The sequence below is a fragment of the Pinus tabuliformis genome, chromosome X, assembly GCF_031772625.1.
Source record: "Pinus tabuliformis cultivar Carrire ecotype Pingquan chromosome X, CPIR1, whole genome shotgun sequence".
In the NCBI taxonomy this organism is placed as follows: Eukaryota; Viridiplantae; Streptophyta; class Pinopsida; order Pinales; family Pinaceae; genus Pinus; species Pinus tabuliformis.
Window position 1 is genome coordinate 606958130 of NC_142308.1, and position 13863 is coordinate 606971992.

At 39.9% G+C, this 13863-nt stretch overlaps 1 pseudogene across 1 annotated transcript in view; it reads left to right on the forward strand.

The window, feature by feature from the left end:
* The window catches only part of LOC149141502 (ubiquitin C-terminal hydrolase 13-like), a 239702-nt pseudogene that overhangs the window by 197616 nt on the left and 28223 nt on the right, over positions 1-13863 (forward strand). The window contains exons 21-26 of the transcript XR_016264985.1: positions 10232-10287; positions 10409-10586; positions 10720-10821; positions 10937-11008; positions 11568-11633; positions 11783-11848. The product of XR_016264985.1 is annotated as a ubiquitin C-terminal hydrolase 13-like (transcript). The remainder of the gene's footprint in view (positions 1-10231; positions 10288-10408; positions 10587-10719; positions 10822-10936; positions 11009-11567; positions 11634-11782; positions 11849-13863) is intronic.

Genomic DNA, 13863 nt, shown 5'->3' on the forward strand with positions numbered 1-13863 from the left:
GATTTCCTTAATGTTGCTGGGAGGGATGATGTGGATGGAAAGATAGTCCGTTTTCTTTGTGCTTGCGGTGTACCATTCAATGTGCTTCGCTCTCCCTATTGGCATGACATGGTAAAGGCCATCAATGAAGCCCCAAAAGGATACAAGGCCCCCAACTATGAGAAAGCTAGAACAGTGTTATTAGAAAGAGAAAAAGCTAAGGTTCAAAGAGCTTTGACACGTTTTACACGAGTGGGTGGATTATGGGGTATCCATTGTATCAGATGGGTGGACAAATATTAGAAACCAACATTTGATAAATGTTCTTGGTGTTTCTTCTAGTGGTGCAGTATTTATTGCATGTCATGACTCCTCCTCCTTTAGTGCAACTGCACAAAACATTGCAGATCTCCTATTGAAATCAATCAAAGATGTTGGTCCGAATAATGTGGTTCAAGTGATCACAGATAATGCAGCAAATTGTAAGGCAGCAGGAAAAATTATTGAGCGTACTCATCCACACATCTTTTGGTCTGGGTGCCTGGTTCACACATTGAACCTTTTGATGCATGATATTGTGAAACACAAAGATTGTGGGTGGATTGCTGAGGTTTACAGGAAAGGGAAGCAGCTCATTAAATTCATCACAGGGCATACAAGGGTAAACTACTTCTATGGCACTTACTCCAAGTTGCAATTGCTTAAAATTGCAAAGACAAGATTTGCTAGTTATTACCTCACCTTTAGGCGGCTAGTGAGGGTGAGACAAGCTTTAACTAATCTGGTGTGTGCTGAAACATGGGATGAAATTAACACTGACACAGATGGTGCTAATGTAGTCAAGGACACTGTTCTTGACAGTTACTTTTGGTCACAGGTTAAATATGTTTTGCAATTCACCAAACCAATTTATTACATGATCAAGTTTGCAGATTCAGATCGACCAGTAATTGGGGAGGTGTATGAGCAAATGGATAGCATGTTGGGGCAGATTAAAGACATTGTTGAGCCTAGAGATACCACCTTGTACAATTATATTCGTGTAGAGGTGCAAAATCGATGGGAAATGCTAAATATTCCATTGCATGCATTAGCATATGTTTTGACACCTAAATACTATCATCCATCATGGCTTTCAAAACCAGCACCTGGGGGGGGAAGCAGGAAAAAACCACACCAAGATAGAGAGGTTCACGAAAAATATATGGCTGCATTGAGTAGATTAATCCCTGATAATGAGGAGGCTGCATTGGTACGGAGACAGGTGAGCAACTATACGCTCAACACTGGTCCATTTGGGAGCATGCATGCAATTCAAGATCGAGAGCATTTTTCTGCTCTTGAGTGGTGGAACATGCATGGAGGGGCTACTCCACTTCTACAGAGTTTGGCATTGCGGGTGCTATCACAGGTGGTAAACACTTCTTCTGCAGAGAGGTGTTGGAGCTCTTATTCTTTCATCCACAGTGTTAAAAGGAACAGGTTGAGTTTAGACCGGGCAGAGAGCTTGGTTTATGTTCATTACAACTTGCGATTGTTGTCCCATTACTGTGAAGATGCAAAGTCTAATAAAGACTTGTTGACTTGGGACAAGAATTCAGAGGAGCCCAATTTGGAGGATGGAGTGTTGCGACTAGAGCAATTAGAGGATGCTCTTATCCAGGTATGTCCATTGTGGTATGAATTTTCCAATTTTCCCTTATAAAGCATTTCTCTAATTCATGTTTTTAATTTTTTTGTTAACTAGTGTTTTTTTTTTTTTGCATGAATTTTTTGAGCGATTCTAGGATGATGATGACCGTGTTGATATGCCACCACCCCCACCCCCATCTGGTCCCTTGGTTCCTAGGTTCCATGGTTCAACACCAACAGCAGGGGGTTCTTCTTCATCAGTTCCAGTGCCACGACTTACACAGGGACCATCTTCTTCATTGCCACCACGTGGAGGCCCGCCATCACGTTCTATTCGTGGTGGAAGGAGGAGAGATTAGTAGATATATTCACAATCTACTTCTTTTTGTCATAGATTACTCATTAGACTTGTAGACTTGTGAATTTGAATTTTGAACCTTTTTGGCTTGGCGGTGACCAAGTGACATATTTTGTAAACATTATTATTTGAATTTTGGACATGACAAATGTTGACAGTTGCTCACTTGCTAGATAAATCATAATATGCTCTATGTTTTATGTTTTATAATATGCTTAAATGTTTTATGTTTTATAATATGCTTAAAAATTTGATGTATGTTTGTAATAGCTAGAATATAGATGATTGTTGTACATACTAGTAACTACAATGGAATCATGGATGCCATATCTATCTTGATTTATGCAAAAATATGCATGTTTTCATGTCTTCTACAATTAATTTGGTATTTGGGATGTTTGTTTTGAGTATAAATGCAAAAAAATATAAAAATATATATATATATATATATATATATATAGCAGACGCTTCCGCGGACGCTTCGCTTCCTAGATTTTTGGAAAATGACGCTTCCGCGCTCCGTGCTTCCGCTTCGCTCCCGCTTCGTGCAACATTGAGGTGCAGTGCGGATGCAGTGCTGGGAGAAAGCACCAGCAGCAGTACGGATGGAGAGGGAGTTGTCGTACAAATGCAACGGTGGCAGTGGCAGAACCATGGGCAGCAGTACAAGATGCAACAGTGTAGAGGATGTTGGGCAGGGAGGCCTAGCATCAGCACAGGTACCGATGCCGGATGATCAGAGTAATACTCAGTGAGGAGTATTGCTAAAGCACAATCCTCGCTAAGAGGGAGTGTTGATTTGAGGTAGCATCGGATGTGCTCTAGCCACTAAATTTGGTGGAGAGGTTGGGGCACATGAGATCTCCAATACCCAGAAAGGGTTTGGGCAGATCCTAAACAGATCAGGAGATATTAAAATAATTAATATTTTTAATGGAGTCCCTAAGTCTAAACTTAGGGAAAATAAAATATTAATGTGTATTAATATGAATCTGTGTTAAAATGGTCCAAAAGACATGGATCAAGCCAGATCTAATCTTAGCCGTTGATTAGGGACATAATCTCGGCCGTTGAGATGTCAACAGAAAAAGTATAAGAGGAGGCTCGAGGGGCACTTGGAGAACACATTGAGGGAGACCAGTCAATTCAATTTCTGGAGCGGGGTTTGCTGAGAAATTGAACTAGTGGTTTGGAGAGCAGTCAGGAGGCAGCAAGTACGGAACAAAGAGACGGGAGATCAATGCAGAAGAGGCAGACGCAGAGCCAGAGGAAGCAGAGGTTGCGCAGAGCCAGAAGGGCCTGCGTCATCCACACAGAGTCTGTAGGAGTGAAGCAGAAGCCTAGAGAGGCTGCGCAGAGCCTCAGTAGGTTGACATAGAAGGTTTCAGGCTGTAGCAGAGGTCAGTAGAGCCTACGTTGGGTTTAGGAAAGTGCTGGAAGTTTGTCTATCTGTGGGTAAGCCAATTTGGCACCCTGTTGTACAAGAAAATTGTTGAATAATAAAATCCTCCCTTGCTGCACTATTTTTCCCACATTGGGTTTTTTTGGGGACATTAATCCAAAATAACTATGTCAATGTGTGCATAATTTTGTTTTTGTATTACGATGTGATATCTCAGCAGTATTTACTATTTATTTTAATGTTTGTTGAAGTAATTTCATGAATAACTTATGATGAAATAAGTAGGAAAAGTAAATAAGTTGCTGCAGTGATAGAATTTTCACAGTTGGATAATGTCGTGATCTTCTGTGGCAACTAGAGGGGGATTCGATTGTTAAGGAATCATGTGTTCTATGATCGCTCCAAGCATATAGACATCAGGTACCACTTTATCTGGGATATGGTACATTGAGCAGAAAGAAGGCTCCATCGCATTGGGATTGATGTGCAGATCGCCATATTTTGTCGAAGCCCCTGGGAAAGGTCAAATTCATGACTTTCCGATAATGACTAGGAGTCGTGGAGTGACTCTCTCTTAAGGGTCTTGTATGATATGGCCATTGAGCTCTGAGAGCTCCAGGGCGCTTAGGGGTACATCGTGGAGGATGAGCAACCATAGGGTGAGTGGTTCAACCTTCCCCTAGTGGTCTGCTATGTAGGCAGGATGAGTGGGTCATCCTTCTCCTGCCGAGACAGAGTCATAGGGTGAGTGGTTCAGCCTTCCCTTAGTGATTTGTTGTGTACAGGGTGAGTGGTCCAGCCTTCCCCAGGGATACCCCTGGCGACATGTAGGTCGGATGAGTGGTTCATCCTTCTCCTACTGAGACATCCTACCCATGCAGTCTGGGACTCATGGGAAGTACCTCTCATTTGGCCAATGAGTAGGGAAATGAGGATAGGGACCATAGTAGTACTGATGGACACATCGTGTTAGTACCGTACTCCCTATGCTAGGATGATATTGATTTGGGATCAATTAGAACTGACTTCGGGTCAGTAAGAGTGATATAACTCACTCTCTTTTGGAACTGATTTCGGCTCAGTAAGAGTGGTATGATACACTCTCTTTATTTGGAACTGATTTCGGATCAGTAAGAGTGGTATGACACTCTCTTCATTGGGACTGACTTCGGGTCAGTAAGAGTGGTATGAGACACTCTCTGTTATATGGAATTGACTTCGGGTCAGTAGAGTATGGTATAATACATTCTCGATCACTTCTTCTTCTTCATAGTTCAGTAGAGCAGTGTAGGGCACTAATGGTAGAGATAGTATAGTCTGGCAGATGGATTAGCAGATGGAGTTCTCCCTAGTTGAGGGGGAGTGTTAAAATTGGCAACTAGGGCCAAACTCCATGTGGGTCATCTTATTTATGGCAGCTGATATTTTTCTTCGATTCCTTTCGTCGAGAGGTGTCAGATTGATCTAAAGATCATCCGATTTCGACATGTATTCATGGAGATATGAATTTATTTGTGTTATGGGAGAATTCGTCAAGGTCGGCCAGCAACCAAATTGCCCCCACATGTGCTCAACAATTTAGTATAAAAAGAGGTGGCTTGCTAGTCATTTGTACACACTCTTCTTGTGATCTCTTGCTCTCCACTTGTCTTTGGGTTTTGGTGGCAGGAGAGATCCTAAGAGAAATGCTGCCCTAGGAAGAGTTGCCCTAGATGCTACCATGGGGAAGAAGGACTACGCAGCTCCAAGAAGATGATGCCCTAGCTCTACGCATGCCCTAGATCTAGGAGCAGTCATGTTGGATGCAGTCATGTGGAGAAGACATGCCCTAGATCTAGGACGCTCTCATGATGAAGCTGCCCTCTACGCTGTCATGGATCTAGGAAGTGGTCGTATTGAAGCTGACCTAAACGCAGTCAAGAAGCTGCCCTAAACACAGTCAAGATGCTGTCCTAAAACGCAGTCAAGAAGCTGCCCTAAACGCAGTCACAATGCTGCCCTAAACGCAGTCAAGAATGCTGCCCTAGACGCAGTTAAAATGCTGCCCTAAACGCAGTCACAATGCTGCCCTAAATGCAGTCAAGAAGAAGACCTTAACGTTGTTCTAGGCCGCAGTTTGAGGAGGGTTTTCATGTGCCCTAAGCTGCTGTCCTAATCTGTAGTCTCAAGTCTTAACCCAGCCACAGAGAATGAGAAGAATAGGCTGCAGTCCTAGTTGTCAAAGAGAAGACCAAACGCTGCCTAAACACAGTCCATGGAGAGGATCCTATCAGCCATTAGACGCTGTAAGGCTGTGCAGCAATAAGGTTGATAGGAAGTCATTGGGTAAAGATAGTTGGGTTGTCTTGCTGCTGGGCTAGGCCATAGGCCATATCCAGCAACATAGAGGACTGAAGTTTGATATGACAGCATATTTAGGTGCAACACAATGGATAGTATGGTGCAGCACATGATGTAATAAGATGCATCTTGGTTGTATCAGCATGGTTGTATTGATAGTATGTTAAGCATACTTGGATGGGTACAACATGATAAATACAGTCACTGGTGTGGGTAGCATGGATGCAGTGCTATGCTGCACAATGGTACAACATGGTGATGATGGGTATGTAGACATAGTAGCACACACTGCATTGCTGCAGCTTGTTGGTGATGGGTACAACAGTGATGGAATGGTGTAGCATAGTGCACAGCAATGGAATGGGTGCAGCACAATGACGGGTGCAGCGCGATGATGAGGTGCAGCACGATGATGAGGTGCAGCACAGTGAGTTGCAGCATGGTGATGGAGTCACCTTGGAGGATCAACATGCCTTCACCTGAGTCCAGATCAACTACCTCACATGACATCTTCTTTGAGAAGATCTATGCCCTTATTTGATAAGTCAAAATGTTGACTTCTGATGTATATGTACTATCTCTCTCTCTCTGCTGAACTATTGAAGAACATATAAGAAGAATTGATCAAGGGTTTCCCCACATTGGGGTTTGTCCCTCGCTCGCACCACATCTTGTGTCCCCTTGTCTTGGCTTGTCTTCTACGATTTATATTTCTGTTCTATCTGCATTTTACTATCATGCTAAATGTGATTGCCAATCTGGAATTGATATTGAGCTAATATGGAAAATTGAAGTAAATTTGCTATCAACATAGAACATACCTAAAATTAACAACCTTAGACTTCTTCTGCTCCTTTGCATGTGTAAACAACTGACTAATAGCTCTTGAGATCTGAATTGATTTGATGATGAATTGAGGAGGTCGAATGGCGATTTATAGTGGTCAAACTGGATGGGTTTTGACCAAGGGTCACACCCATTCACAAGGTGGGCCAATTTGACTTTTGCGGCCTACATGAAGGCCAGAAATAATAATTTTTATTTTTCATATTTAATATTTTCTTGGGCGGATTTAGGAGGTCAATTTGGTATGCAGGAATACCTCCCAATGCTACAAAAATCAACAAATTTGGCATCTTGTTATCTACCTGAACAACAATGTGCTGCTGAAGGTTCTCTACTCATACTTCACCCTTTTAAGTTTAAAAAATCTTTTGCAGGATTATTCATGCTGATATACTCATCATTCTGCTGGATGCTTGCTAGATGAATGAAATTTTCATTATTTGCTCCTGGAAATTTGTTCTGTGGGGATTTACTAGATAAATTTATGATAATTATTGAACTTGCATTTTTGTGGTGGTTGCAAACATAGGTTGGTTTTTTTTTAAACAATAATGGTTAAAATTTGTATTATAAAGGGTCCATGGCTGAACTGGACAGCACAATAATACACATATAAGAAGCCTAGCCACAAACTACTGAGTTCTTCTCTAAGTAGATATGAAGACCATATTTTCTATCCAATAACTGTGCTATCCACTTCCCTGAAGCCCTTATCTTATTTATTTAGCATGTGCTTTGCCATATATACAGATATATCAAAAAGACTACTTGATGAAACATAATAAAGCAGAGAACTACATTAAAATTGACCTTTGAGGGGTAGCCTTTAAGGCCAACCTGCCTCTCTGACATGCTAGGTAGGTTGCATGTTGTCCACATCCACTGATGATCCTGCAATATCCTCTCCCACAACATAGTTCCAGTTTGCCTTGAATGGAGTGAGATGTTCAGAGGTTTCCTCCATAGTTTCAGTTTTCCTTGAATGGAGTGAGATGAACATTACTGCATGGAAATGCTCAACATTGAAGATGAGATGCAAGGAGCCTAATCTTTCTGCCAGTTCCTCATATGAGTCATACCTCTCCTAATGACTATAAGCATAAATTCCTTATTTTCTCTAAACACTAAGAATTGAAGAGAAGAGACTCACATGATGGTCCTAGTCTCAAGTCTCCACCAAAAACTCATTACTCCCAATCATCCTGCCACAGTGACCACCTTTTAAAAGAATTTGACAAATCACTCTAAACCTCTGGAATTTGGTGCTCATAGTCACAACCCTTTGTACCTCTCCTCACATCAGATAAGGTGCAAATAACACGACGACCATACTCGCTGTGATTACTGGCCATGGCTAGGTGTTCTGCATAGACTGGCATCCAGAATTTACGAAGACTCTCCAATCAATCCCACATGAAAATGTCCTGTGGAGCAAAGTCCATGGCCATGCTCAGAATCCAACTGCTCCAGTTCTAGGGTAATAACCAGACTCACCAACCCCAATATCACAGCTGAACAATAAAACCATGGTCAAGAAATCTCCCCATGTTGCAACCATTAATAATATCTGATGCATGTGAGGTAAAATGAAAAACGCACCTCCACAGGGGCATCAACTCCCACTCATTGCTCACATGCTTGGGATGGCAATTGGGTTTATGATATATTGTCATGACTTAGGAGGTATCATTATTAATATGATGAGAGGGGGTAGATGGACAGACCCTTCATCTATTCTTATCACTCCTAATTCAACACCCAAGTTGACCTGGATGTCTGCAATTGAATTATAGATATAGGGTACCTGAGAACGAGTCTAGCAAGGTAAACATCATTTTGGAGCTGTATAACATGCAAATGACATACTACAATGAGGAATCCCGAATCCCCTAACACAACAGGACATTTTATCCCCTTCTCGATCAACACAACGACTTGATAAACCAAAAGTGCTTCTGCTCGTTGATAGACACATAAGCCAGACCCCAAGCATAGGTAAGTTCTTGATTTCCTTCATATGTAGAATGATCCCCCTTGCACCTGCCTCCCATGTTGAGAAATCAAAAGGGCAATGATTATATATATTTTTCTTTACTTGATAACTGCTTGTGATGTTCTTTTACTTATTAGCTTTGTTACTTATTATTATATGTGTGAATCATCAAACAGCTACCAGAACAAGAACACAAAATATAGGCTGCAAGCCAGGGCCAAAACCTCTCCACTTGAGAGGAAAACCCACAAATCTCTTCTCTTCCTTATAGATTCTTCAATTGACGAATTCCAATACCTTAACACTGACTTCAGAACCCTCCAAGACCAAGACCAACGTCTCTAGATGATGTGCTAACCCTAATCCTGTCAAACCCAGTCAAATCTCTTCCAGTAGCACTTCTTCAACCTCCAGCGGCAGAAATTTTGGCCTCCACTGCAGATTTGACATTTTGGCCCCCCCCAATAGTTGTTGCTGCCACACGTGTGAGCTTCGATCTACCTTCTAATCCCTCCGTTGACCTTCGCTTGACTTTCCCTCACTTCAGGAGCATGAGGATTACCCTTGGTGACCTTCACTTGACCTACTTGTCTCCTTTTCTCCAAGATCGAACTTGAAGATAGAAACCCTAGGTCCTGCTGTAGAAACCCTAGTTCTCCTTAGCAAGTGTGAGAGAAAATAGCCCAAACAAAAGATCCTCTTCGTCCTCTTCTTCCTTCGCAAGAATGAGTGGTGAGTGAATGTGCTTCAAGTAGGACGAGTCCTCTTCTATTTATAGGCTTCTTCAAGGATAGATGTGGCTCTTCCTTTAGGTGGACTTGCCAGCTGCCAGGCTGACTTGGTCTTGGAGTGTATCTGGACACTTTTTAAGACAAAAATAATTTTCTTTACAAGTTACAATGTGCCCGATGGGGTCTTCAACTTATGACAATGACTCTTTTGACTCCTTGACCTAGGACTAACCCTAGAAGCACTCAATGGGTGCTTGACCTATAAAATAAAAGACTTTGAGCATGAAACCCATGCTCAAATAATAATAATAATAATAATAATCTTTCTCTCATTTTACACTTTACAAGAATCAAAAGTACATTTCATCTATATGAAGACTGAACCTAACTATACATTTTTCAACATCCCATAGCAAGCATAGGGTTTTACTGTTTTAACTTCAAATAATTTATGAATTTTTATCTTCTCAAGTGGTAGTATGTGCAGACAAATCCCTAGTATGACTTGTACAGAGTCTACAGACAAATCCCTGGTGTGAATTGCTATTTTGTTTTATAACTTTTATGAAAGTGCCCAATGTAGAGGCACCATTCTGTTGCAAGAAATAAAAATGTTAGGTGTTAGAAGAATAACATGTAAAATATATGTTAGCTAATATTTTAACCTGGCATCTGCATCTGTATAAAAATGAGACTAAGGCTAATAATAATCGCCTTCATTTTAATGATGTATGACTAAATTCTCCTTTGTAAATTTTCTCTAGGATTTGACATATTAAAATTTGCTGTAGGATTTGTTAGTTATTTCTTTTCTCCAAATTCTGTCTTTATGAATTATGAATTATGTTGCGTCTGTATCTTTTGTTACTGAGTTATAATTTTTTCTTCCATTACCAAGTGGGGTGAATAGAGAAGATTATTAAATTTTTAGGGGTGAATTTTCTCTGTAGATTGTACATTTTCGGCGCCTGGATAAGCCAAAGGAAGATGATTTTTGTTTGGAACTGTAAGTGAATGGAACCTTGGTCTTTGTAATTCTATACAGGGAGGGAATTATTTTAATTTATATCTTTGAAGTTAAGGCACAATGGTGGCTTATTTATATTCATGGTTTGTAACTTTTGTAGCTCAAAACTCTGCACTTATGACGATGTTGTGGAGAGAGTTGCACAGCAACTTGACTTGGACAATCCCTCAAAAATCTGACTCACAGCACATAATTGCTACTCACAGCAACCAAATCCTCAATCCGTCAGATTCAGAGGAGTAGGCCACTTAAGTGATATGCTAATACATTATAATCAGGTATACATCACATACTTGTATTCATTCAAAAATAGAAGTAAATTCGTGGGTATATTTTCAGATTTTTGGAAATGAAACTATATTATGTGCAAGCTCATCAATTTACTGAGTTATGGATGGTTGTTTTGGACAGACTTCTGACATCTTGTATTATGAAATTCTCGATATCCGTCTTCCAGAGCTGCAAGGACTAAAAACTTTGAAGGTTTCTTTCCATCATTCAACAAAAGATGAGGTGAACACAATAGCAGGACTAGTTTGATTGTGTGCAGTGTAGGAGCTGCATGTAGAATTCTATACTTGCAGCATCGATTTTTTGGTATGTGATTGATGTTTTAGCTTTATAACAGGTATCTGTGCACAGCATTAGATTGCCAAAACAGAGTACTGTCGGTGATGTTTTCAATGAACTCAAGAAAAGGGTTGTTTACGTTCCCTCTTTCTTTTTAATTCCTCATTGCTTTTGTACATTCTTAGATGTATGTGTAGTGTATGTAAATGTTACGATGCCTATTTTTGAGGCTTGCTTAGTCATTTTGAATTGTTATTTTTATGTTCATTTTGAACCTGGTCAACACATGATATCAATGTCAAGTTTAATATCTGATTTTTTAACATTGAAATTATGTGGAGATGTGATATTCTTTCTAAAAAATTGTGTTCATTCATTTGATTTGGTACACAATCAATTTTCAATTTCTGTGGATTAAATTAAATAACTTTCTGATCAATGTGCTTTCTGCACTGTAATCTTTTGTTTGCTTACATACATGGGAGCTTGTTCAGTGACATCATATATATATCCCAATTTTTACAATGCCGATGTTTTATTTTGGATGTTACTTATGAATAGACACTGTTACTTGTCATTGGTGAAGCAAAGTATTGGAAGCCTTTCTATATTGATTCTATCTTTTGAGTTGTCTGCCAATGTATGCTGCTGACTAGGCTTGGCATTCATTATTATACTTGTTAAAATAGGTTGAGCTTTCAAGTCCAAATGCGGATATTAGATTACTTCAGGTCTTCTACCACAAAATTTACAAGGTAAGATCTACAGTAACATCACCTGTTTAGTGGTTATTCTAGGAGTCTTGGTCTATTGTTGGTTTATTATATTCATTATGGTGAAATCTACTGTTCTGGCTATCACTTCACATTCTTAGATAATGCCAATAATTTGTATCTGTATGCAGATTTTCCCCTTGAATGAAGAGATTGAGAACATAAATGATCAATATTGGACTTTGCGAGCAGAGGAGGTATTCTGAATTTCCATTGTGTTGAAAAGTGTAACTAGGTTCGGTCTTCATAATGGCATATGTAATTGATGAAATGAAGAAAAATAAAATTATTATTGTAATGCTTGTCTCATGGGATTCATGAGCAAGGAATTTTATTTTAGGTAATGGCTCCCATTGTGAACCTTTAGTTTTTGTCATCTAGTCATAAAAATCAAATTGAGTCAATGTCATGTATGAAGGACCCTTCTTGGGCATGTTAAATTTTGTATGAGTCATTAAGATAAGTATGAAATCCCTCCAAGACAAGCACACGACCTCTCCTTCAAGTCGGCTCAAGATGAAAGTAAGATAATCTCCAAAAGGCATGTCGGTCTTGTCTCCAAGTCATGTCGGCTAATTTGCATGGGCAAACTACTATTTATAGGCAGCCCAACTTTCATTCTAGGCACTGAATTTGGTCTTGCATCTGAAATACATCAGAAGGTGTGAAAAGTAGAGATAGAAGCCTCTCATCCAATGCAAGGAGGAGGAGGAGAATCCAAGCTATTTTGGCACTGTTTTGGTTACCTTTTTCTCGAACATGTGGCATGTATTAAGGGTTCTGCAGTAGGGTTTTCTCAGTCAGCAAAGGAGCCAAGAAAAGGATCTTTATATCAGCATATATCATAGCCAAGGTCATAAGATTGAGTCTCCTAGTCAAGCAAAGAAGGAAGATATCTCCAAACAGCTCACACGTGAGAATTAGATAAGCCGAGAGTTGCAGATCTGTGGATGAGACCGAAATTGCAGAAGTGCAGACAATTTGACTTGCGTTGACCATAGAAAGATGAAAGAGAAACAAGTTTGTTTCAAGGACTTCATCAAGGAAGGTGTGTGACTTGGTCTTGGAGTGGTAAATAGGTTAAGGCCCAAGAGTCTTGGTTTTGGACCTTGGTATTTGTCAATTGGAATCTCTATAAGAAGAAGAATTTGTTCGGGTTTTCCTCTCAAGTGTGAGAGGTTTTGGCCCTGGCTTATAGCCTATATTTTGTGTCTCTTGTCTCTTTATGGTTCATGCATTGGTAGTTGTTTGATGAAGAATAATACTATACTAACATAAGTAAAAGAAGATCCTAATCTAAGAAGTAAAAAGCATTCACAAGCAATTACTAATAGAAGAGAAATCACTTAACCTTGATGCCTTAGATTTCTCAACATGGTATCAGAGCTAAGGTGACTAAATCAAGGAAGGGCATCTTATCAAGGGACACTCAAGGATCAAATCTCGAGTAAGGCATCAAAGTGAAGATCATATTGAAGTCAAGATCTATAAAGGAAGAATCATAACCCTAGATCAAAGAAGTCTACAAAGAAGTATTGGGATCATCATCAAGACAAGAAGGCCAAAGCCCTACATCTACTCAAGTTGAAGAGATCTATGAATCAAGGTAAGCTTGAAGTTTATTCATCCAAGAAAAGCACTTCAAGATCAAGATCATTCCTGGGATCCTCTCTCAATCATTTTGAAGTTGAAGTGTCTTGAAGACTATTCATCCAAAGGAAGCCAGATCAAAAGGCGTTGTCCTCAAGATTCGAAGGCAATCTCTCTCTCAAGACATCACTGATCTTCATCATCAAGACATCACCATCAAAGGATCCAAAGAGATCTCACTCTCTGTGGGATCAAGGATCATTCTTGAAGAAAACTACCTTTATCAGGGAGAAGTTTTCTATTCTCTATATCATCATTAACATCAAGGAAGAAACAAGGAGAAGGAGCATCCTATGAAGTAAGTGTATTTATTTCCACATCTGAATCTATCAAAATGTCTTTTCGCAAGGAAAACAACAAATTGGTTGGGGCTTCAAACTATCTTCCATGGAAGAAAAGGACAAATTTGAATCTCATTGAAAATGAGGTTATGGAACATGTCAAAGGATCTATCACTAAACCAGGAAAGGAAGATGCTCAAGCTCTTGTAAAGTATATGAAAAGAGAAGTTAGGGCTCAAAGGCTTCTCATAGAATCCATCAAGGATCCCCTCATCTCATAT